This window comes from Lissotriton vulgaris, chromosome 1_1 (assembly GCF_964263255.1).
Source record: "Lissotriton vulgaris chromosome 1_1, aLisVul1.2, whole genome shotgun sequence".
Classification (NCBI taxonomy): Eukaryota; Metazoa; Chordata; class Amphibia; order Caudata; family Salamandridae; genus Lissotriton; species Lissotriton vulgaris.
In genome coordinates this window covers 1,369,618,605-1,369,642,914 of record NC_141685.1, presented here as the reverse complement: position 1 = coordinate 1,369,642,914, position 24,310 = coordinate 1,369,618,605, and the positions used below count along the sequence as shown (strand labels likewise).

Here is a 24,310-nt window from a genome sequence, read left to right as displayed (position 1 = left end):
ATAATACTTATAGCATTAAGAGTTAGTGCAGAAAAGATGCATAGATAAAAGCGGCTTAAGATAGCATGAAGCATGATTAGTGACAAGCGGCCATTTTAACACCACTGCGCATGAGCGAACTTTTCCCTCCAGATTGCGAGTGCGTCACATCACATGGGTATGACCAACGCATGCGCAGACTGGATTTCTGCAAAGCGGCCATTTTATTAATGTGCAAGCTTGATTATGATGAAAAACACATAGGCAAGCCTCCTAGGGACACCCGTGTGTTGGGGAAATACAAATAAAATGACAAACAATCGGAGTTAGTACAGTTATGATTCAGGCGAGGTTCATGAAGAGAGCAAGTCGCGTTACGTGCGAATCCTTGCTCCATCAGAGTGACCTGTGTTGTGGCTGTCTACAGGGAATGCACATATGTAGCTGTCTCGCAGCCCAATCCAGACGTCAATCGAAGACAGGTTTCAATGCAAATAGAGCAGTAAGTGCAGAGAAATGCTCACTCTCTAAAAATGGCATTTATACAATAGTAAGATTAAATCCAACCTCACCAGTAGATAGGATTTATCAATAAATAAATAAAGCTTCTCCTCTCTGATATGGAATTACCCCCCAAAAAGTATAAGAGAATACCCAATGCTAACCTATGAGAGGGGCAGACCTCACAGTAGTGAAAAATGTAATAGACTGCTTGATACTACTAGGACATACAAACTACCACAGTACATGTCTTACCTTTTACTTACATAGCATGATGCCCCTAGGACTACCTAGGGCCTAACTTAGGGGTTACTGATATGTAATAAAATTGGAGTTTAAGGCTTGGCAAGTAGTTTTAAATGCCAAGTCGAAGTGGCAGTACACTGCAGCACAGGCACTGCAGTAGCAGGCTTGAGACAGGTTTGAAATGCTATTTCTTTGGGCGGCACAATCAGTCCCTGGGTATATGGTATACCACTTTACAAGGGGCTTTCAAGTAAATTAAATCTGTCAGTCAGGTATACTCCAATTATACACATGATTAGGGAAGAAGCACGTGCACTTCAGCACTGATTAGTAGCGATAAAGTGATCAGAGTCCTAAGGCCAACAAAAAGATGCAGCAAAATGCGGAGGTGAAAAGCAATAAGGTGGGGTTGGGACCACCTTAAGAATGCAAGGTCTAACAAAAACGAACTAAGGATAACATGAGTAAAACATCAGGTTTCTCTACAGCATTTGGTGAGACAAGTGGGCCTTCTTTTATCTTCCATAAATGCAATCCTTCCCGGACCCCTTTATTATATAGCTCTTCAAGGAAAAAATATAAAGCACTTACAAAGGAGCCTCAAATACTCAAAGATGGTAGACTTCTTTAATATGGGACATATACTAAAAGCAGAACGAAAACAGAGTGCAATAGGGTCAAAAAAACTTGAGTGACCCATGAGAGTATGCATGCAAGCCTATGGTATTCCAAACTAGAGATATACGCATGCAATTTTTGTTTTTAGGAGAGAATGTGCCTGCTGAAAAAAACATTATTTTTAAAAAGTGCATTGCAGAATATCAGGAATTTGCTGTGGGACACCTTGAAAACTTGCATACAGATTACGTGCACACACCTTGCAGTCAGTTGTTGTGGCCGAGTGGTTAAGGCGATGGACTAGAAATCCATTGGGGTCTCCCTGCGCAGGTTCGAATCCTGCCGACAACAAGAATCTTTTTAACATCGGCTACAATTTCAGAAGTTAACCTTTAGTATTTCTTCCATGTCAGTTTTATAAATAGGTGGCTTATATTGGTGTCACTATTGCCATATCACATATTTATTATCGCTCCCCCTTTCATATCTTTGCTATAACTCTCGTCCTTCATTAGCGCTGGTGCAAACGCTTCAAATTATTATACCCTGGCTCTCTCGGTCATACCTGTGCATGCACTTGAAACTTACTTTACCAATAAAAGAAGCAAATAGAGAAATAAAATAAAAGTGCTAGCTGGATTAGGCAAACACACTTCATAAAACTGCATTTTCTTTTCTATTCTCCCCCGTGTTACAAGCTTAACTGCTCCCTGTGTAATTTCTCTTAACCTGCTGTTCCTGGAAGAGAATTTCATCTACAAGCTCTTTCTGTGTTTTTTCCTAGTCTTTTCTTTCCCTTTTCTTAGATTTGTAACTGTTCCTTTACGTGCTCTATTTAGGCGCCATTAATCTCATTTGAGCTCCTTGTACCTGCTGCTGTTTTCTCCACACCTCATACTGTCTTTTCCCTCTTTCTCTCTTTCTCTGCGGTTGGTGGCTACTTTCCAAAGCGTCTGATGCCCCAATGTTCCTTCGTCTTGTTGTCAGACGTGAATTTGAAAAGCAACAAAATTAACAAGCCTTTACCACTCACACATGGCAGAAGTTTATACTTTAATTCAATGAGCTAAGAAAAGTGTGTTGTGGGGCCCCTACGAGCCATGGTGCTTGCTTCATCATAATTAGGCATGCAGTCATTAGCCACAGCTCTGATTATGGGTCACTGAGGTCAGTTTCAATAATTCCTCAAAAACCTAACCATGCAGTCCCCCCTAACTGTGTAGTTATCTTGCTTTACTGCTGTTTGTGTGATTAGCTGGGAGGAGCTCACGGCAGCATCCTCCCAATAAAAGTGTAGATGGACCGTTCCTTAACTCTTTCTTGCTTCACATACAGATGGCTTGAGGAGGTACAGGGGAGATGCAGGTCTAATAAACAGAATAGAATATCTGCGCCAGGTGTGTTTCTCTGCATTGGTGTCCCATCACAGGCCCACCAGTGTATGTGTGATCTTTGACTCCTGCCAGTTCACAAGCAGGCGGCCAGGAAACGGTTTCAGCCTATCAACCACTGAGGAGATAAAGCCTTTGTATAAGGAATGAGGAAGCAATGAACACATTCAGCCTATCACAGGAGTAGCCCTGAGTGTTCCGAATTATAATTTCTTCATGTCACTGTACGTTATTGAGCCCAAGTAGCTCGCCATGATCGTATAGTGGTTAGTACTCTGCGTTGTGGCCGCAGCAACCTCAGTTCGAATCCGAGTCACGGCATTGTGGTTGGCAATGTCACGGCAGTTGGGTTTTTCCTTTACAGAATTCCCAAATGTACCAGTTGTTTTTGTAAAATGTCTATTAAAAACAGATCCTTTTCAATATTTAAACGATCTAACAACAAATTATTTAAACACACATGATTATAAGATGTAGGTATACTGTACTTACTGACATAAATTATCGTTCTTGAACATATTTGCGGTAAGGGGAGCGGAGCTCTCCCCCAGGCCAATCAGAATGCAGATGAATGCAGTTGCAGTTGAGTGACCTGTGTTGTGGCTGTCTACAGGGAATGCACATATGTAGCTGTCTCGCAGCCCAATCCAGACGTCAATCGAAGACAGGTTTCAATGCAAATAGAGCAGTAAGTGCAGAGAAATGCTCACTCTCTAAAAATGGCATTTATACAATAGTAAGATTAAATCCAACCTCACCAGTAGATAGGATTTATCAATAAATAAATAAAGCTTCTCCTCTCTGATATGGAATTACCCCCCAAAAAGTATAAGGGAATACCCAATGCTAACCTATGAGAGGGGCAGACCTCACAGTAGTGAAAAATGTAATAGACTGTTTGATACTACTAGGACATACAAACTACCACAGTACATGTCTTACCTTTTACTTACATAGCATGATGCCCCTAGGACTACCTAGGGCCTACCTTAGGGGTTACTGATATGTAATAAAATTGGAGTTTAAGGCTTGGCAAGTAGTTTTAAATGCCAAGTCGAAGTGGCAGTACACTGCAGCACAGGCACTGCAGTAGCAGGCTTGAGACAGGTTTGAAATGCTATTTCTTTGGGCGGCACAATCAGTCCCTGGGTATATGGTATACCACTTTACAAGGGGCTTTCAAGTAAATTAAATCTGTCAGTCAGGTATACTCCAATTATACACATGATTAGGGAAGAAGCACGTGCATTTCAGCACTGATTAGTAGCGATAAAGTGATCAGAGTCCTAAGGCCAACAAAAAGATACAGCAAAATGCGGAGGTGAAAAGCAATAAGGTGGGGTTGGGACCACCTTAAGAATGCAAGGTCTAACAAAAACGAACTAAGGATAACATGAGTAAAACATCAGGTTTCTCTACAGCATTTGGTGAGACAAGTGGGCCTTCTTTTATCTTCCATAAATGCAATCCTTCCCGGACCCCTTTATTATATAGCTCTTCAAGGAAAAAATATAAAGCACTTACAAAGGAGCCTCAAATACTCAAAGATGGTAGACTTCTTTAATATGGGACATATACTAAAAGCAGCACGAAAACAGAGTGCAATAGGGTCCAAAAAACTTGAGTGACCCATGAGAGTATGCATGCAAGCCTATGGTATTCCAAACTAGAGATATACGCATGCAATTTTTGTTTTTAGGAGAGAATGTGCCTGCTGAAAAAAACCTTATTTTTAAAAAGTGCATTGCAGAATATCAGGAATTTGCTGTGGGACACCTTGAAAACTTGCATACAGATTATGTGCACACACCTTGCAGTCAGTTGTTGTGGCCGAGTGGTTAAGGCGATGGATTAGAAATCCATTAGGGTCTCCCCGCGCAGGTTCGAATCCTGCCGACAACAAGAATCTTTTTAACATCGGCTACAATTTCAGAAGTTAACCTTTAGTATTTCTTCCATGTCAGTTTTATAAATAGGTGGCTTATTTTGGTGTCACTATTGCCATATCACATATTTATTATCGCTCCCCCTTTCATATCTTTGCTATAACTCTCGTCCTTCATTAGCGCTGGTGCAAACGCTTCAAATTATTATACCCTGGCTCTCTCGGTCATACCTGTGCATGCACTTGAAACTTACTTTACCAATAAAAGAAGCAAATAGAGAAATAAAATAAAAGTGCTAGCTGGATTAGGCAAACACACTTCATAAAACTGCATTTTCTTTTCTATTCTCCCCCGTGTTACAAGCTTAACTGCTCCCTGTGTAATTTCTCTTAACCTGCTGTTCCTGGAAGAGAATTTCATCTACAAGCTCTTTCTGTGTTTTTTCCTAGTCTTTTCTTTCCCTTTTCTTAGATTTGTAACTGTTCCTTTACGTGCTCTATTTAGGCGCCATTAATCTCATTTGAGCTCCTTGTACCTGCTGCTGTTTTCTCCACACCTCATACTGTCTTTTCCCTCTTTCTCTCTTTCTCTGCGGTTGGTGGCTACTTTCCAAAGCGTCTGATGCCCCAATGTTCCTTCGTCTTGTTGTCAGACGTGAATTTGAAAAGCAACAAAATTAACAAGCCTTTACCACTCACACATGGCAGAAGTTTATACTTTAATTCAATGAGCTAAGAAAAGTGTGTTGTTGGGCCCCTACGAGCCATGGTGCTTGCTTCATCATAATTAGGCATGCAGTCATTAGCCACAGCTCTGATTATGGGTCACTGAGGTCAGTTTCAATAATTCCTCAAAAACCTAACCATGCAGTCCCCCCTAACTGTGTAGTTATCTTGCTTTACTGCTGTTTGTGTGATTAGCTGGGAGGAGCTCACGGCAGCATCCTCCCAATAAAATTGTAGATGGACCGTTCCTTAACTCTTTCTTGCTTCACATACAGATGGCTTGAGGAGGTACAGGGGAGATGCAGGTCTAATAAACAGAATAGAATATCTGCGCCAGGTGTGTTTCTCTGCATTGGTGTCCCATCACAGGCCCACCAGTGTATGTGTGATCTTTGACTCCTGCCAGTTCACAAGCAGGCTGCCAGGAAACGGTTTCAGCCTATCAACCACTGAGGAGATAAAGCCTTTGTATAAGGAATGAGGAAGCAATGAACACATTCAGCCTATCACAGGAGTAGCCCTGAGTGTTCCGAATTATAATTTCTTCATGTCACTGTACGTATTGAGCCCAAGTAGCTCGCCGTGATCGTATAGTGGTTAGTACTCTGCGTTGTGGCCGCAGCAACCTCGGTTCGAATCCGAGTCACGGCATTGTGGTTGGCAATGTCACGGCAGTTGGGTTTTTCTTTTACAGAATTCCCAAATGTACCAGTTGTTTTTGTAAAATGTCTATTAAAAACAGATCCTTTTCAATATTTAAACGATCTAACAACAAATTATTTAAACACACATGATTATAAGATGTAGGTATACTGTACTTACTGACATAAATTATCATTCTTGAACATATTTGCGGTAAGGGGAGCAGAGCTCTCCCCCAGGCCAATCAGAATGCAGATGAATGCAGTTGCAGTTGAGTGACCTGTGTTGTGGCTGTCTACAGGGAATGCACATATGTAGCTGTCTCGCAGCCCAATCCAGACGTCAATCGAAGACAGGTTTCAATGCAAATAGAGCAGTAAGTGCAGAGAAATGCTCACTCTCTAAAAATGGCATTTATACAATAGTAAGATTAAATCCAACCTCACCAGTAGATAGGATTTATCAATAAATAAATAAAGCTTCTCCTCTCTGATATGGAATTACCCCCCAAAAAGTATAAGGGAATACCCAATGCTAACCTATGAGAGGGGCAGACCTCACAGTAGTGAAAAATGTAATAGACTGTTTGATACTACTAGGACATACAAACTACCACAGTACATGTCTTACCTTTTACTTACATAGCATGATGCCCCTAGGACTACCTAGGGCCTACCTTAGGGGTTACTGATATGTAATAAAATTGGAGTTTAAGGCTTGGCAAGTAGTTTTAAATGCCAAGTCGAAGTGGCAGTACACTGCAGCACAGGCACTGCAGTAGCAGGCTTGAGACAGGTTTGAAATGCTATTTCTTAGGGCGGCACAATCAGTCCCTGGGTATATGGTATACCACTTTACAAGGGGCTTTCAAGTAAATTAAATCTGTCAGTCAGGTATTCACCAATTATAAACATGATTAGGGAAGAAGCACGTGCACTTCAGCACTGATTAGTAGCGATAAAGTGATCAGAGTCCTAAGGCCAACAAAAAGATACAGCAAAATGCGGAGGTGAAAAGCAATAAGGTGGGGTTGGGACCACCTTAAGAATGCAAGGTCTAACAAAAACGAACTAAGGATAACATGAGTAAAACATCAGGTTTCTCTACAGCATTTGGTGAGACAAGTGGGCCTTCTTTTATCTTCCATAAATGCAATCCTTCCCGGACCCCTTTATTATATAGCTCTTCAAGGAAAAAATATAAAGCACTTACAAAGGAGCCTCAAATACTCAAAGATGGTAGACTTCTTTAATATGGGACATATACTAAAAGCAGCACGAAAACAGAGTGCAATAGGGTCAAAAAAACTTGAGTGACCCATGAGAGTATGCATGCAAGCCTATGGTATTCCAAACTAGAGATATACGCATGCAATTTTTGTTTTTAGGAGAGAATGTGCCTGCTGAAAAAAACATTATTTTTAAAAAGTGCATTGCAGAATATCAGGAATTTGCTGTGGGACACCTTGAAAACTTGCATACAGATTATGTGCACACACCTTGCAGTCAGTTGTTGTGGCCGAGTGGTTAAGGCGATGGACTAGAAATCCATTGGGGTCTCCCCACGCAGGTTCGAATCCTGACGACAACAAGAATCTTTTTAACATCGGCTACAATTTCAGAAGTTAACCTTTAGTATTTCTTCCATGTCAGTTTTATAAATAGGTGGCTTATTTTGGTGTCACTATTGCCATATCACATATTTATTATCGCTCCCCCTTTCATATCTTTGCTATAACTCTCGTCCTTCATTAGCGCTGGTGCAAACGCTTCAAATTATTATACCCTGGCTCTCTCGGTCATACCTGTGCATGCACTTGAAACTTACTTTACCAATAAAAGAAGCAAATAGAGAAATAAAATAAAAGTGCTAGCTGGATTAGGCAAACACTTCATAAAACTGCATTTTCTTTTCTATTCTCCCCCGTGTTACAAGCTTAACTGCTCCCTGTGTAATTTCTCTTAACCTGCTGTTCCTGGAAGAGAATTTCATCTACAAGCTCTTTCTGTGTTTTTTCCTAGTCTTTTCTTTCCCTTTTCTTAGATTTGTAACTGTTCCTTTACGTGCTCTATTTAGGCGCCATTAATCTCATTTGAGCTCCTTGCCTCTGCTGCTGTTTTCTCCACACCTCATACTGTCTTTTCCCTCTTTCTCTCTTTCTCTGCGGTTGGTGGCTACTTTCCAAAGCGTCTGATGCCCCAATGTTCCTTCGTCTTGTTGTCAGACGTGAATTTGAAAAGCAACAAAATTAACAAGCCTTTACCACTCACACATGGCAGAAGTTTATACTTTAATTCAATGAGCTAAGAAAAGTGTGTTGTGGGGTCCCTACGAGCCATGGTGCTTGCTTCATCATAATTAGGCATGCAGTCATTAGCCACAGCTCTGATTATGGGTCACTGAGGTCAGTTTCAATAATTCCTCAAAAACCTAACCATGCAGTCCCCCCTAACTGTGTAGTTATCTTGCTTTACTGCTGTTTGTGTGATTAGCTGGGAGGAGCTCACGGCAGCATCCTCCCAATAAAAGTGTAGATGGACCGTTCCTTAACTCTTTCTTGCTTCACATACAGATGGCTTGAGGAGGTACAGGGGAGATGCAGGTCTAATAAACAGAATAGAATATCTGCGCCAGGTGTGTTTCTCTGCATTGGTGTCCCATCACAGGCCCACCAGTGTATGTGTGATCTTTGACTCCTGCCAGTTCACAAGCAGGCGGCCAGGAAACGGTTTCAGCCTATCAACCACTGAGGAGATAAAGCCTTTGTATAAGGAATGAGGAAGCAATGAACACATTCAGCCTATCACAGGAGTAGCCCTGAGTGTTCCGAATTATAATTTCTTCATGTCACTGTACGTTATGGAGCCCAAGTAGCTCGCCGTGATCGTATAGTGGTTAGTACTCTGCTTTGTGGCCGCAGCAACCTCGGTTCGAATCCGAGTCACGGCATTGTGGTTGGCAATGTCATGGCAGTTGGGTTTTTCCTTTACAGAATTCCCAAATGTACCAGTTGTTTTTGTAAAATGTCTATTAAAAACAGATCCTTTTCAATATTTAAGCGATCTAACAACAAATTATTTAAACACACATGATTATAAGATGTAGGTATACTGTACTTACTGACATAAATTATCGTTCTTGAACATATTTGCGGTAAGGGGAGCGGAGCTCTCCCCCAGGCCAATCAGAATGCAGATGAATGCAGTTGCAGTTGAGTGACCTGTGTTGTGGCTGTCTACAGGGAATGCACATATGGAGCTGTCTCGCAGCCCAATCCAGACGTCAATCGAAGACAGGTTTCAATGCAAATAGAGCAGTAAGTGCAGAGAAATGCTCACTCTCTAAAAATGGCATTTATACAATAGTAAGATTAAATCCAACCTCACCAGTAGATAGGATTTATCAATAAATAAATAAAGCTTCTCCTCTCTGATATGGAATTACCCCCCAAAAAGTATAAGGGAATACCCAATGCTAACCTATGAGAGGGGCAGACCTCACAGTAGTGAAAAATGTAATAGACTGTTTGATACTACTAGGACATACAAACTACCACAGTACATGTCTTACCTTTTACTTACATAGCATGATGCCCCTAGGACTACCTAGGGCCTACCTTAGGGGTTACTGATATGTAATAAAATTGGAGTTTAAGGCTTGGCAAGTAGTTTTAAATGCCAAGTCGAAGTGGCAGTACACTGCAGCACAGGCACTGCAGTAGCAGGCTTGAGACAGGTTTGAAATGCTATTTCTTTGGGCGGCACAATCAGTCCCTGGGTATATGGTATACCACTTTACAAGGGGCTTTCAAGTAAATTAAATCTGTCAGTCAGGTATACTCCAATTATACACATGATTAGGGAAGAAGCACGTGCACTTCAGCACTGATTAGTAGCGATAAAGTGATCAGAGTCCTAAGGCCAACAAAAAGATACAGCAAAATGCGGAGGTGAAAAGCAATAAGGTGGGGTTGGGACCACCTTAAGAATGCAAGGTCTAACAAAAACGAACTAAGGATAACATGAGTAAAACATCAGGTTTCTCTACAGCATTTGGTGAGACAAGTGGGCCTTCTTTTATCTTCCATAAATGCAATCCTTCCCGGACCCCTTTATTATATAGCTCTTCAAGGAAAAAATATAAAGCACTTACAAAGGAGCCTCAAATACTCAAAGATGGTAGACTTCTTTAATATGGGACATATACTAAAAGCAGCACGAAAACAGAGTGCAATAGGGTCCAAAAAACTTGAGTGACCCATGAGAGTATGCATGCAAGCCTATGGTATTCCAAACTAGAGATATACGCATGCAATTTTTGTTTTTAGGAGAGAATGTGCCTGCTGAAAAAAACATTATTTTTAAAAAGTGCATTGCAGAATATCAGGAATTTGCTGTGGGACACCTTGAAAACTTGCATACAGATTATGTGCACACACCTTGCAGTCAGTTGTTGTGGCCGAGTGGTTAAGGCGATGGACTAGAAATCCATTGGGGTCTCCCCACGCAGGTTTGAATCCTGCCGACAACGAGAATCTTTTTAACATCGGCTACAATTTCAGAAGTTAACCTTTAGTATTTCTTCCATGTCAGTTTTATAAATAGGTGGCTTATTTTGGTGTCACTATTGCCATATCACATATTTATTATCGCTCCCCCTTTCATATCTTTGCTATAACTCTCGTCCTTCATTAGCGCTGGTGCAAACGCTTCAAATTATTATACCCTGGCTCTCTCGGTCATACCTGTGCATGCACTTGAAACTTACTTTACCAATAAAAGAAGCAAATAGAGAAATAAAATAAAAGTGCTAGCTGGATTAGGCAAACACACTTCATAAAACTGCATTTTCTTTTCTATTCTCCCCCGTGTTACAAGCTTAACTGCTCCCTGTGTAATTTCTCTTAACCTGCTGTTCCTGGAAGAGAATTTCATCTACAAGCTCTTTCTGTGTTTTTTCCTAGTCTTTTCTTTCCCTTTTCTTAGATTTGTAACTGTTCCTTTACGTGCTCTATTTAGGCGCCATTAATCTCATTTGAGCTCCTTGCCTCTGCTGCTGTTTTCTCCACACCTCATACTGTCTTTTCCCTCTTTCTCTCTTTCTCAGCGGTTGGTGGCTACTTTCCAAAGCGTCTGATGCCCCAATGTTCCTTCGTCTTGTTGTCAGACGTGAATTTGAAAAGCAACCAAATTAACAAGCTTTTACCACTCACACATGGCAGAAGTTTATACTTTAATTCAATGAGCTAAGAAAAGTGTGTTGTGGGGCCCCTACGAGCCATGGTGCTTGCTTCATCATAATTAGGCATGCAGTCATTAGCCACAGCTCTGATTATGGGTCACTGAGGTCAGTTTCAATAATTCCTCAAAAACCTAACCATGCAGTCCCCCCTAACTGTGTAGTTATCTTGCTTTACTGCTGTTTGTGTGATTAGCTGGGAGGAGCTCACGGCAGCATCCTCCCAATAAAAGTGTAGATGGACCGTTCCTTAACTCTTTCTTGCTTCACATACAGATGGCTTGAGGAGGTACAGGGGAGATGCAGGTCTAATAAACAGAATAGAATATCTGCGCCAGGTGTGTTTCTCTGCATTGGTGTCCCATCACAGGCCCACCAGTGTATGTGTGATCTTTGACTCCTGCCAGTTCACAAGCAGGCGGCCAGGAAACGGTTTCAGCCTATCAACCACTGAGGAGATAAAGCCTTTGTATAAGGAATGAGGAAGCAATGAACACATTCAGCCTATCACAGGAGTAGCCCTGAGTGTTCCGAATTATAATTTCTTCATGTCACTGTACGTTATGGAGCCCAAGTAGCTCGCCGTGATCGTATAGTGGTTAGTACTCTGCTTTGTGGCCGCAGCAACCTCGGTTCGAATCCGAGTCATGGCATTGTGGTTGGCAATGTCACGGCAGTTGGGTTTTTCCTTTACAGAATTCCCAAATGTACCAGTTGTTTTTGTAAAATGTCTATTAAAAACAGATCCTTTTCAATATTTAAACGATCTAACAACAAATTATTTAAACACACATGATTATAAGATGTAGGTATACTGTACTTACTGACATAAATTATCGTTCTTGAACATATTTGCGGTAAGGGGAGCGGAGCTCTCCCCCAGGCCAATCAGAATGCAGATGAATGCAGTTGCAGTTGAGTGACCTGTGTTGTGGCTGTCTACAGGGAATGCACATATGGAGCTGTCTCGCAGCCCAATCCAGACGTCAATCGAAGACAGGTTTCAATGCAAATAGAGCAGTAAGTGCAGAGAAATGCTCACTCTCTAAAAATGGCATTTATACAATAGTAAGATTAAATCCAACCTCACCAGTAGATAGGATTTATCAATAAATAAATAAAGCTTCTCCTCTCTGATATGGAATTACCCCCCAAAAAGTATAAGGGAATACCCAATGCTAACCTATGAGAAGGGCAGACCTCACAGTAGTGAAAAATGTAATAGACTGTTTGATACTACTAGGACATACAAACTACCACAGTACATGTCTTACCTTTTACTTACATAGCATGATGCCCCTAGGACTACCTAGGGCCTACCTTAGGGGTTACTGATATGTAATAAAATTGGAGTTTAAGGCTTGGCAAGTAGTTTTAAATGCCAAGTCGAAGTGGCAGTACACTGCAGCACAGGCACTGCAGTAGCAGGCTTGAGAAAGGTTTGAAATGCTATTTCTTTGGGCGGCACAATCAGTCCCTGGGTATATGGTATACCACTTTACAAGGGGCTTTCAAGTAAATTAAATCTGTCAGTCAGGTATACTCCAATTATACACATGATTAGGGAAGAAGCACGTGCACTTCAGCACTGATTAGTAGCGATAAAGTGATCAGAGTCCTAAGGCCAACAAAAAGATACAGCAAAATGCGGAGGTGAAAAGCAATAAGGTGGGGTTGGGACCACCTTATGAATGCAAGGTCTAACAAAAACGAACTAAGGATAACATGAGTAAAACATCAGGTTTCTCTACAGCATTTGGTGAGACAAGTGGGCCTTCTTTTATCTTCCATAAATGCAATCCTTCCCGGACCCCTTTATTATATAGCTCTTCAAGGAAAAAATATAAAGCACTTACAAAGGAGCCTCAAATACTCAAAGATGGTAGACTTCTTTAATATGGGACATATACTAAAAGCAGCACGAAAACAGAGTGCAATAGGGTCCAAAAAACTTGAGTGACCCATGAGAGTATGCATGCAAGCCTATGGTATTCCAAACTAGAGATATACGCATGCAATTTTTGTTTTTAGGAGAGAATGTGCCTGCTGAAAAAAACATTATTTTTAAAAAGTGCATTGCAGAATATCAGGAATTTGCTGTGGGACACCTTGAAAACTTGCATACAGATTATGTGCACACACCTTGCAGTCAGTTGTTGTGGCCGAGTGGTTAAGGCGATGGACTAGAAATCCATTGGGGTCTCCCCACGCAGGTTTGAATCCTGCCGACAACGAGAATCTTTTTAACATCGGCTACAATTTCAGAAGTTAACCTTTAGTATTTCTTCCATGTCAGTTTTTTAAATAGGTGGCTTATTTTGGTGTCACTATTGCCATATCACATATTTATTATCGCTCCCCCTTTCATATCTTTGCTATAACTCTCGTCCTTCATTAGCGCTGGTGCAAACGCTTCAAATTATTATACCCTGGCTCTCTCGGTCATACCTGTGCATGCACTTGAAACTTACTTTACCAATAAAAGAAGCAAATAGAGAAATAAAATAAAAGTGCTAGCTGGATTAGGCAAACACACTTCATAAAACTGCATTTTCTTTTCTATTCTCCCCCGTGTTACAAGCTTAACTGCTCCCTGTGTAATTTCTCTTAACCTGCTGTTCCTGGAAGAGAATTTCATCTACAAGCTCTTTCTGTGTTTTTTCCTAGTCTTTTCTTTCCCTTTTCTTAGATTTGTAACTGTTCCTTTACGTGCTCTATTTAGGCGCCATTAATCTCATTTGAGCTCCTTGCCTCTGCTGCTGTTTTCTCCACACCTCATACTGTCTTTTCCCTCTTTCTCTCTTTCTCTGCGGTTGGTGGCTACTTTCCAAAGCGTCTGATGCCCCAATGTTCCTTCGTCTTGTTGTCAGACGTGAATTTGAAAAGCAACAAAATTAACAAGCCTTTACCACTCACACATGGCAGAAGTTTATACTTTAATTCAATGAGCTAAGAAAAGTGTGTTGTGGGGTCCCTACGAGCCATGGTGCTTGCTTCATCATAATTAGGCATGCAGTCATTAGCCACAGCTCTGATTATGGGTCACTGAGGTCAGTTTCAATAATTCCTCAAAAACCTAACCATGCAGTCCCCCCTAACTGTGTAGTTATCTTGCTTTACTGCTGTTTGTGTGATTAGCTGGGAGGAGCTCACGGCAGCATCCTCCCAATAAAAGTGTAGATGGACCGTTCCTTAACTCTTTCTTGCTTCACATACAGATGGCTTGAGGAGGTACAGGGGAGATGCAGGTCTAATAAACAGAATAGAATATCTGCGCCAGGTGTGTTTCTCTGCATTGGTGTCCCATCACAGGCCCACCAGTGTATGTGTGATCTTTGACTCCTGCCAGTTCACAAGCAGGCGGCCAGGAAACGGTTTCAGCCTATCAACCACTGAGGAGATAAAGCCTTTGTATAAGGAATGAGGAAGCAATGAACACATTCAGCCTATCACAGGAGTAGCCCTGAGCGTTCCGAATTATAATTTCTTCATGTCACTGTATGTTATGGAGCCCAAGTAGCTCGCCGTGATCGTATAGTGGTTAGTACTCTGCTTTGTGGCCGCAGCAACCTCGGTTCGAATCCGAGTCACGGCATTGTGGTTGGCAATGTCATGGCAGTTGGGTTTTTCCTTTACAGAATTCCCAAATGTACCAGTTGTTTTTGTAAAATGTCTATTAAAAACAGATCCTTTTCAATATTTAAACGATCTAACAACAAATTATTTAAACACACATGATTATAAGATGTAGGTATACTGTACTTACTGACATAAATTATCGTTCTTGAACATATTTGCGGTAAGGGGAGCGGAGCTCTCCCCCAGGCCAATCAGAATGCAGATGAATGCAGTTGCAGTTGAGTGACCTGTGTTGTGGCTGTCTACAGGGAATGCACATATGGAGCTGTCTCGCAGCCCAATCCAGACGTCAATCGAAGACAGGTTTCAATGCAAATAGAGCAGTAAGTGCAGAGAAATGCTCACTCTCTAAAAATGGCATTTATACAATAGTAAGATTAAATCCAACCTCATCAGTAGATAGGATTTATCAATAAATAAATAAAGCTTCTCCTCTCTGATATGGAATTACCCCCCAAAAAGTATAAGGGAATACCCAATGCTAACCTATGAGAAGGGCAGACCTCACAGTAGTGAAAAATGTAATAGACTGTTTGATACTACTAGGACATACAAACTACAACAGTACATGTCTTACCTTTTACTTACATAGCATGATGCCCCTAGGACTACCTAGGGCCTACTTAGGGGTTACTGATATGTAATAAAATTGGAGTTTAAGGCTTGGCAAGTAGTTTTAAATGCCAAGTCGAAGTGGCAGTACACTGCAGCACAGGCACTGCAGTAGCAGGCTTGAGACAGGTTTGAAATGCTATTTCTTTGGGCGGCACAATCAGTCCCTGGGTATATGGTATACCACTTTACAAGGGGCTTTCAAGTAAATTAAATCTGTCAGTCAGGTATACTCCAATTATACACATGATTAGGGAAGAAGCACGTGCACTTCAGCACTGATTAGTAGCGATAAAGTGATCAGAGTCCTAAGGCCAACAAAAAGATACAGCAAAATGCGGAGGTGAAAAGCAATAAGGTGGGGTTGGGACCACCTTATGAATGCAAGGTCTAACAAAAACGAACTAAGGATAACATGAGTAAAACATCAGGTTTCTCTACAGCATTTGGTGAGACAAGTGGGCCTTCTTTTATCTTCCATAAATGCAATCCTTCCCGGACCCCTTTATTATATAGCTCTTCAAGGAAAAAATATAAAGCACTTACAAAGGAGCCTCAAATACTCAAAGATGGTAGACTTCTTTAATATGGGACATATACTAAAAGCAGCACGAAAACAGAGTGCAATAGGGTCCAAAAAACTTGAGTGACCCATGAGAGTATGCATGCAAGCCTATGGTATTCCAAACTAGAGATATACGCATGCAATTTTTGTTTTTAGGAGAGAATGTGCCTGCTGAAAAAAACATTATTTTTAAAAAGTGCATTGCAGAATATCAGGAATTTGCTGTGGGACACCTTGAAAACTTGCATACAGATTATGTGCACACACCTTGCAGTCAGTTGTTGTGGCCGAGTGGTTAAGGCGATGGACTAGAAATCCATTGGGGTCTCCCCGCGCAGGTTTGAATCCTGCCGACAATGAGAATCTTTTTAACATCGGCTACAATTTCAGAACTTAACCTTTAGTATTTCTTCCATGTCAGTTTTATAAATAGGTGGCTTATTTTGGTGTCACTATTGCCATATCACATATTTATTATCGCTCCCCCTTTCATATCTTTGCTATAACTCTCGTCCTTCATTAGCGCTGGTGCAAACGCTTCAAATTATTATACCCTGGCTCTCTCGGTCATACCTGTGCATGCACTTGAAACTTACTTTACCAATAAAAGAAGCAAATAGAGAAATAAAATAAAAGTGCTAGCTGGATTAGGCAAACACACTTCATAAAACTGCATTTTCTTTTCTATTCTCCCCCGTGTTACAAGCTTAACTGCTCCCTGTGTAATTTCTCTTAACCTGCTGTTCCTGGAAGAGAATTTCATCTACAAGCTCTTTCTGTGTTTTTTCCTAGTCTTTTCTTTCCCTTTTCTTAGATTTGTAACTGTTCCTTTACGTGCTCTATTTAGGCGCCATTAATCTCATTTGAGCTCCTTGCCTCTGCTGCTGTTTTCTCCACACCTCATACTGTCTTTTCCCTCTTTCTCTCTTTCTCTGCGGTTGGTGGCTACTTTCCAAAGCGTCTGATGCCCCAATGTTCCTTCGTCTTGTTGTCAGACGTGAATTTGAAAAGCAACAAAATTAACAAGCCTTTACCACTCACACATGGCAGAAGTTTATACTTTAATTCAATGAGCTAAGAAAAGTGTGTTGTGGGGCCCCTACGAGCCATGGTGCTTGCTTCATCATAATTAGGCATGCAGTCATTAGCCACAGCTCTGATTATGGGTCACTGCGGTCAGTTTCAATAATTCCTCAAAAACCTAATCATGCAGTCCCCCCTAACTGTGTAGTTATCTTGCTTTACTGCTGTTTGTGTGATTAGCTGGGAGGAGCTCACGGCAGCATCCTCCCAATAAAAGTGTAGATGGACCGTTCCTTAACTCTTTCTTGCTTCACATACAGATGGCTTGAGGAGGTACAGGGGAGATGCAGGTCTAATAAACAGAATAGAATATCTGCGCCAGGTGTGTTTCTCTGCATTGGTGTCCCATCACAGGCCCACCAGTGTATGTGTGATCTTTGACTCCTGCCAGTTCACAAGCAGGCGGCCAGGAAACGGTTTCAGCCTATCAACCACTGAGGAGATAAAGCCTTTGTATAAGGAATGAGGAAGCAATGAACACATTCAGCCTATCACAGGAGTAGCCCTGAGTGTTCCGGATTATAATTTCTTCATGTCACTGTACATTATGGAGCCCAAGTAGCTCGCCGTGATCGTATAGTGGTTAGTACTCTGCTTTGTGGCCGCAGCAACCTCGGTTCGAATCCGAGTCACGGCATTGTGGTTGGCAATGTCACGGCAGTTGGGTTTTTCCTTTACAGAATTCCCAAATGTACCAGTTGTTTTTGTAAAATGTCTATTAAAAACAGATCCTTTTCAATATTTAAATGATCTAACAACAAATTATTTAAACACACATGATTATAAGATGTAGGTATACTGTACTTACTGACATAAATTATCGTTCTTGAACATATTTGCGGTAAGGGGAGCGGAGCTCTCCCCCAGGCCAATCAGAATGCAGATGAATGCAGTTGCAGTTGAGTGACCTGTGTTGTGGCTGTCTACAGGGAATGCACATATGGAGCTGTCTCGCAGCCCAATCCAGACGTCAATCGAAGACAGGTTTCAATGCAAATAGAGCAGTAAGTGCAGAGAAATGCTCACTCTCTAAAAATGGCATTTATACAATAGTAAGATTAAATCCAACCTCACCAGTAGATAGGATTTATCAATAAATAAATAAAGCTTCTCCTCTCTGATATGGAATTACCCCCCAAAAAGTATAAGGGAATACCCAATGCTAACCTATGAGAAGGGCAGACCTCACAGTAGTGAAAAATGTAATAGACTGTTTGATACTACTAGGACATACAAACTACCACAGTACATGTCTTACCTTTTACTTACATAGCATGATGCCCCTAGGACTACCTAGGGCCTACCTTAGGGGTTACTGATATGTAATAAAATTGGAGTTTAAGGCTTGGCAAGTAGTTTTAAATGCCAAGTCGAAGTGGCAGTACACTGCAGCACAGGCACTGCAGTAGCAGGCTTGAGAAAGGTTTGAAATGCTATTTCTTTGGGCGGCACAATCAGTCCCTGGGTATATGGTATACCACTTTACAAGGGGCTTTCAAGTAAATTAAATCTGTCAGTCAGGTATACTCCAATTATACACATGATTAGGGAAGAAGCACGTGCACTTCAGCACTGATTAGTAGCGATAAAGTGATCAGAGTCCTAAGGCCAACAAAAAGATACAGCAAAATGCGGAGGTGAAAAGCAATAAGGTGGGGTTGGGACCACCTTATGAATGCAAGGTCTAACAAAAACGAACTAAGGATAACATGAGTAAAACATCAGGTTTCTCTACAGCATTTGGTGAGACAAGTGGGCCTTCTTTTATCTTCCATAAATGCAATCCTTCCCGGACCCCTTTATTATATAGCTCTTCAAGGAAAAAATATAAAGCACTTACAAAGGAGCCTCAAATACTCAAAGATGGTAGACTTCTTTAATATGGGAAATATACTAAAAGCAGCACGAAAACAGAGTGCAATAGGGTCCAAAAAACTTGAGTGACCCATGAGAGTATGCATGCAAGCCTATGGTATTCCAAACTAGAGATATACGCATGCAATTTTTGTTTTTAGGAGAGAATGTGCCTGCTGAAAAAAACATTATTTTTAAAAAGTGCATTGCAGAATATCAGGAATTTGCTGTGGGACACCTTGAAAACTTGCATACAGATTATGTGCACACACCTTGCAGTCAGTTGTTGTGGCCGAGTGGTTAAGGCGATGGACTAGAAATCCATTGGGCTCTCCCCGCGCAGGTTCGAATCCTGCCGACAACGAGAATCTTTTTAACATCGGCTACAATTTCAGAAGTTAACCTTTAGTATTTCTTCCATGTCAGTATTATAAATAGGTGGCTTATTTTGGTGTCACTATTGCCATATCACATATTTATTATCGCTCCCCCTTTCATATCTTTGCTATAACTCTCGTCCTTCATTAGCGCTGGTGCAAACGCTCCAAATTATTATACCCTGGCTCTCTCGGTCATACCTGTGCATGCACTTGAAACTTACTTTACCAATAAAAGAAGCAAATAGAGAAATAAAATAAAAGTGCTAGCTGGATTAGGCAAACACACTTCATAAAACTGCATTTTCTTTTCTATTCTCCCCCGTGTTACAAGCTTAACTGCTCCCTGTGTAATTTCTCTTAACCTGCTGTTCCTGGAAGAGAATTTCATCTACAAGCTCTTTCTGTGTTTTTTCCTAGTCTTTTCTTTCCCTTTTCTTAGATTTGTAACTGTTCCTTTACGTGCTCTATTTAGGCGCCATTAATCTCATTTGAGCTCCTTGCCTCTGCTGCTGTTTTCTCCACACCTCATACTGTCTTTTCCCTCTTTCTCTCTTTCTCTGCGGTTGGTGGCTACTTTCCAAAGCGTCTGATGCCCCAATGTTCCTTCGTCTTGTTGTCAGACGTGAATTTGAAAAGCAACAAAATTAACAAGCCTTTACCACTCACACATGGCAGAAGTTTATACTTTAATTCAATGAGCTAAGAAAAGTGTGTTGTGGGGCCCCTACGAGCCATGGTGCTTGCTTCATCATAATTAGGCATGCAGTCATTAGCCACAGCTCTGATTATGGGTCACTGAGGTCAGTTTCAATAATTCCTCAAAAACCTAACCATGCAGTCCCCCCTAACTGTGTAGTTATCTTGCTTTACTGCTGTTTGTGTGATTAGCTGGGAGGAGCTCACGGCAGCATCCTCCCAATAAAAGTGTAGATGGACCGTTCCTTAACTCTTTCTTGCTTCACATATAGATGGCTTGAGGAGGTACAGGGGAGATGCAGGTCTAATAAACAGAATAGAATATCTGCGCCAGGTGTGTTTCTCTGCATTGGTGTCCCATCACAGGCCCACCAGTGTATGTGTGATCTTTGACTCCTGCCAGTTCACAAGCAGGCGGCCAGGAAACGGTTTCAGCCTATCAACCACTGAGGAGATAAAGCCTTTGTATAAGGAATGAGGAAGCAATGAACACATTCAGAATATCACAGAAGTAGCCCTGAGTGTTCCGAATTATAATTTCTTCATGTCACTGTGCGTTATTGAGCCCAAGTAGCTCGCCGTGATCGTATAGTGGTTAGTACTCTGCGTTGTGGCCGCAGCAACCTCGGTTCGAATCCGAGTCACGGCATTGTGGTTGGCAATGTCACGGCAGTTGGGTTTTTCCTTTACAGAATTCCCAAATGTACCAGTTGTTTTTGTAAAATGTCTATTAAAAACAGATCCTTTTCAATATTTAAACGATCTAACAACAAATTATTTAAACACACATGATTATAAGATGTAGGTATACTGTACTTACTGACATAAATTATCGTTCTTGAACATATTTGCGGTAAGGGGAGCGGAGTTCTCCCCCAGGCCAATCAGAATGCAGATGAATGCAGATGCTGTTGAGTGACCTGTGTTGTGGCTGTCTACAGGGAATGCACATATGTAGCTGTCTCGCAGCCAAATCCAGACGTCAATCGAAGACAGGTTTCAATGCAAATAGAGCAGTAAGTGCAGAGAAATGCTCACTCTCTAAAAATGGCATTTATACAATAGTAAGATTAAATCCAACCTCACCAGAAGATAGGATTTATCAATAAATAAATAAAGCTTCTCCTCTCTGATATGGAATTACCCCCCAAAAAGTATAAGGGAATACCCAATGCTAACCTATGAGAGGGGCAGACCTCACAGTAGTGAAAAATGTAATAGACTGCTTGATACTACTAGGACATACAAACTACCACAGTACATGTCTTACCTTTTACTTACATAGCATGATGCCCCTAGGACTACCTAGGGCCTACCTTAGGGGTTACTGATATGTAATAAAATTGGAGTTTAAGGCTTGGCAAGTAGGTTTAAATGCCAAGTCGAAGTGGCAGTACACTGCAGCACAGGCACTGCAGTAGCAGGCTTGAGACAGGTTTGAAATGCTATTTCTTTGGGCGGCACAATCAGTCCCTGGGTATATGGTATAACACTTTACAAGGGGCTTTCAAGTAAATTAAATCTGTCAGTCAGGTATACGCCAATTATACACATGATTAGGGAAGAAGCACGTGCACTTCAGCACTGATTAGTAGCGATAAAGTGATCAGAGTCCTAAGGCCAACAAAAAGATACAGCAAAATGCGGAGGTGAAAAGCAATAAGGTGGGGTTGGGACCACCTTAAGAATGCAAGGTCTAACAAAAACGAACTAAGGATAACATGAGTAAAACATCAGGTTTCTCTACAGCATTTGGTGAGACAAGTGGGCCTTCTTTTATCTTCCATAAATGCAATCCTTCCCGGACCCCTTTATTATATAGCTCTTCAAGGAAAAAATATAAAGCACTTACAAAGGAGCCTCAAATACTCAAAGATGGTAGACTTCTGTAATATGGGCCATATACTAAAAGCAGCACGAAAACAGAGTGCAATAGGGTCCAAAAAACTTGAGTGACCCATGAGAGTATGCATGCAAGCCTATGGTATTCCAAACTAGAGATATACGCATGCAATTTTTGTTTTTAGGAGAGAATGTGCCTGTTGAAAAAAACATTATTTTTAAAAAGTGCATTGCAGAATATCAGGAATTTGCTGTGGGACACCTTGAAAACTTGCATAAAGATTACGTGCACACACCTTGCAGTCAGTTGTTGTGGCCGAGTGGTTAAGGCGATGGACTAGAAATCCATTGGGGTCTCCCTGCGCAGGTTCGAATCCTGCCGACAACAAGAATCTTTTTAACATCGGCTACAATTTCAGAAGTTAACCTTTAGTATTTCTTCCATGTCAGTTTTATAAATAGGTGGCTTATTTTGGTGTCACTATTGCCATATCACATATTTATTATCGCTCCCCCTTTCATATCTTTGCTATAACTCTCGTCCTTCATTAGCGCTGGTGCAAACGCTTCAAATTATTATACCCTGGCTCTCTCGGTCATACCTGTGCATGCACTTGAAACTTACTTTACCAATAAAAGAAGCAAATAGAGAAATAAAATAAAAGTGCTAGCTGGATTAGGCAAACACACTTCATAAAACTGCATTTTCTTTTCTATTCTCCCCCGTGTTACAAGCTTAACTGCTCCCTGTGTAATTTCTCTTAACCTGCTGTTCCTGGAAGAGAATTTCATCTACAAGCTCTTTCTGTGTTTTTTCCTAGTCTTTTCTTTCCCTTTTCTTAGATTTGTAACTGCTCCTTTACGTGCTCTATTTAGGCGCCATTAATCTCATTTGAGCTCCTTGTACCTGCTGCTGTTTTCTCCACACCTCATACTGTCTTTTCCATCTTTCTCTCTTTCTCTGCGGTTGGTGGCTACTTTCCAAAGCGTCTGATGCCCCAATGTTCCTTCGTCTTGTTGTCAGACGTGAATTTGAAAAGCAACAAAATTAACAAGCCTTTACCACTCACACATGGCAGAAGTTTATACTTTAATTCAATGAGCTAAGAAAAGTGTGTTGTTGGGCCCCTACGAGCCATGGTGCTTGCTTCATCATAATTAGGCATGCAGTCATTAGCCACAGCTCTGATTATGGGTCACTGAGGTCAGTTTCAATAATTCCTCAAAAACCTAACCATGCAGTCCCCCCTAACTGTGTAGTTATCTTGCTTTACTGCTGTTTGTGTGATTAGCTGGGAGGAGCTCACGGCAGCATCCTCCCAATAAAAGTGTAGATGGACCGTTCCTTAACTCTTTCTTGCTTCACATACAGATGGCTTGAGGAGGTACAGGGGAGATGCAGGTCTAATAAACAGAATAGAATATCTGCGCCAGGTGTGTTTCTCTGCATTGGTGTCCCATCACAGGCCCACCAGTGTATGTGTGATCTTTGACTCCTGCCAGTTCACAAGCAGGCGGCCAGGAAACGGTTTCAGCCTATCAGCCACTGAGGAGATAAAGCCTTTGTATAAGGAATGAGGAAGCAATGAACACATTCAGCCTATCACAGGAGTAGCCCTGAGTGTTCCGAATTATAATTTCTTCATGTCACTGTGCGTTATTGAGCCCAAGTAGCTCGCCGTGATCGTATAGTGGTTAGTACTCTGCGTTGTGGCCGCAGCAATCTCGGTTCAAATCCGAGTTACGGCATTGTGGTTGGCAATGTCACGGCAGTTGGGTTTTTCCTTTACAGAATTCCCAAATGTACCAGTTGTTTTTGTAAAATGTCTATTAAAAACAGATCCTTTTCAATATTTAAACGATCTAACAACAAATTATTTAAACACACATGATTATAAGATGTAGGTATACTGTACTTACTGACATAAATTATCATTCTTGAACATATTTGCGGTAAGGGGAGCGGAGCTCTCCCCCAGGCCAATCAGAATGCAGATGAATGCCGTTGCAGTTGAGTGACCTGTGTTGTGGCTGTCTACAGGGAATGCACATATGTAGCTGTCTCGCAGCCCAATCCAGACGTCAATTGAAGACAGGTTTTCATGCAAATAGAGCAGTAAGTGCAGAGAAATGCTCACTCTCTAAAAATGGCATTTATACAATAGTAAGATTAAATCCAACCTCACCAGTAGATAGGATTTATCAATAAATAAATAAAGCTTCTCCTCTCTGATATGGAATTACCCCCCAAAAAGTATAAGGGAATACCCAATGCTAACCTATGAGAGGGGCAGACCTCACAGTAGTGAAAAATGTAATAGACTGTTTGATACTACTAGGACATACAAACTACCACAGTACATGTCTTACCTTTTACTTACATAGCATGATGCCCCTAGGACTACCTAGGGCC

General features: G+C 41.3%; 9 non-coding genes across 9 annotated transcripts; all 9 read left to right on the top strand.

Moving 5' to 3' along the window:
• Window positions 1–1,613: 1,613 nt before the first annotated feature.
• On the top strand, window positions 1,614–1,695 carry TRNAS-AGA (transfer RNA serine (anticodon AGA)). Its single transcript has one exon. It is a non-coding gene; the product is annotated as a tRNA-Ser (tRNA).
• A 2,860-nt stretch (window positions 1,696–4,555) lies between these two features.
• On the top strand, window positions 4,556–4,637 carry TRNAS-AGA (transfer RNA serine (anticodon AGA)). Its single transcript has one exon. It is a non-coding gene; the product is annotated as a tRNA-Ser (tRNA).
• A 1,288-nt stretch (window positions 4,638–5,925) lies between these two features.
• TRNAH-GUG (transfer RNA histidin (anticodon GUG)) lies at window positions 5,926–5,997 on the top strand. The gene has a single exon. It is a non-coding gene; the product is annotated as a tRNA-His (tRNA).
• Window positions 5,998–10,436: 4,439 nt separating this feature from the next.
• TRNAS-AGA (transfer RNA serine (anticodon AGA)) lies at window positions 10,437–10,518 on the top strand. Its single transcript has one exon. It is a non-coding gene; the product is annotated as a tRNA-Ser (tRNA).
• Window positions 10,519–13,378: 2,860 nt separating this feature from the next.
• TRNAS-AGA (transfer RNA serine (anticodon AGA)) lies at window positions 13,379–13,460 on the top strand. The gene has a single exon. It is a non-coding gene; the product is annotated as a tRNA-Ser (tRNA).
• A 5,801-nt stretch (window positions 13,461–19,261) lies between these two features.
• TRNAS-AGA (transfer RNA serine (anticodon AGA)) lies at window positions 19,262–19,343 on the top strand. The gene has a single exon. It is a non-coding gene; the product is annotated as a tRNA-Ser (tRNA).
• A 1,289-nt stretch (window positions 19,344–20,632) lies between these two features.
• TRNAH-GUG (transfer RNA histidin (anticodon GUG)) lies at window positions 20,633–20,704 on the top strand. Its single transcript has one exon. It is a non-coding gene; the product is annotated as a tRNA-His (tRNA).
• A 1,499-nt stretch (window positions 20,705–22,203) lies between these two features.
• TRNAS-AGA (transfer RNA serine (anticodon AGA)) lies at window positions 22,204–22,285 on the top strand. Its single transcript has one exon. It is a non-coding gene; the product is annotated as a tRNA-Ser (tRNA).
• A 1,289-nt stretch (window positions 22,286–23,574) lies between these two features.
• On the top strand, window positions 23,575–23,646 carry TRNAH-GUG (transfer RNA histidin (anticodon GUG)). Its single transcript has one exon. It is a non-coding gene; the product is annotated as a tRNA-His (tRNA).
• The last annotated feature ends 664 nt before the right edge of the window (window positions 23,647–24,310 follow it).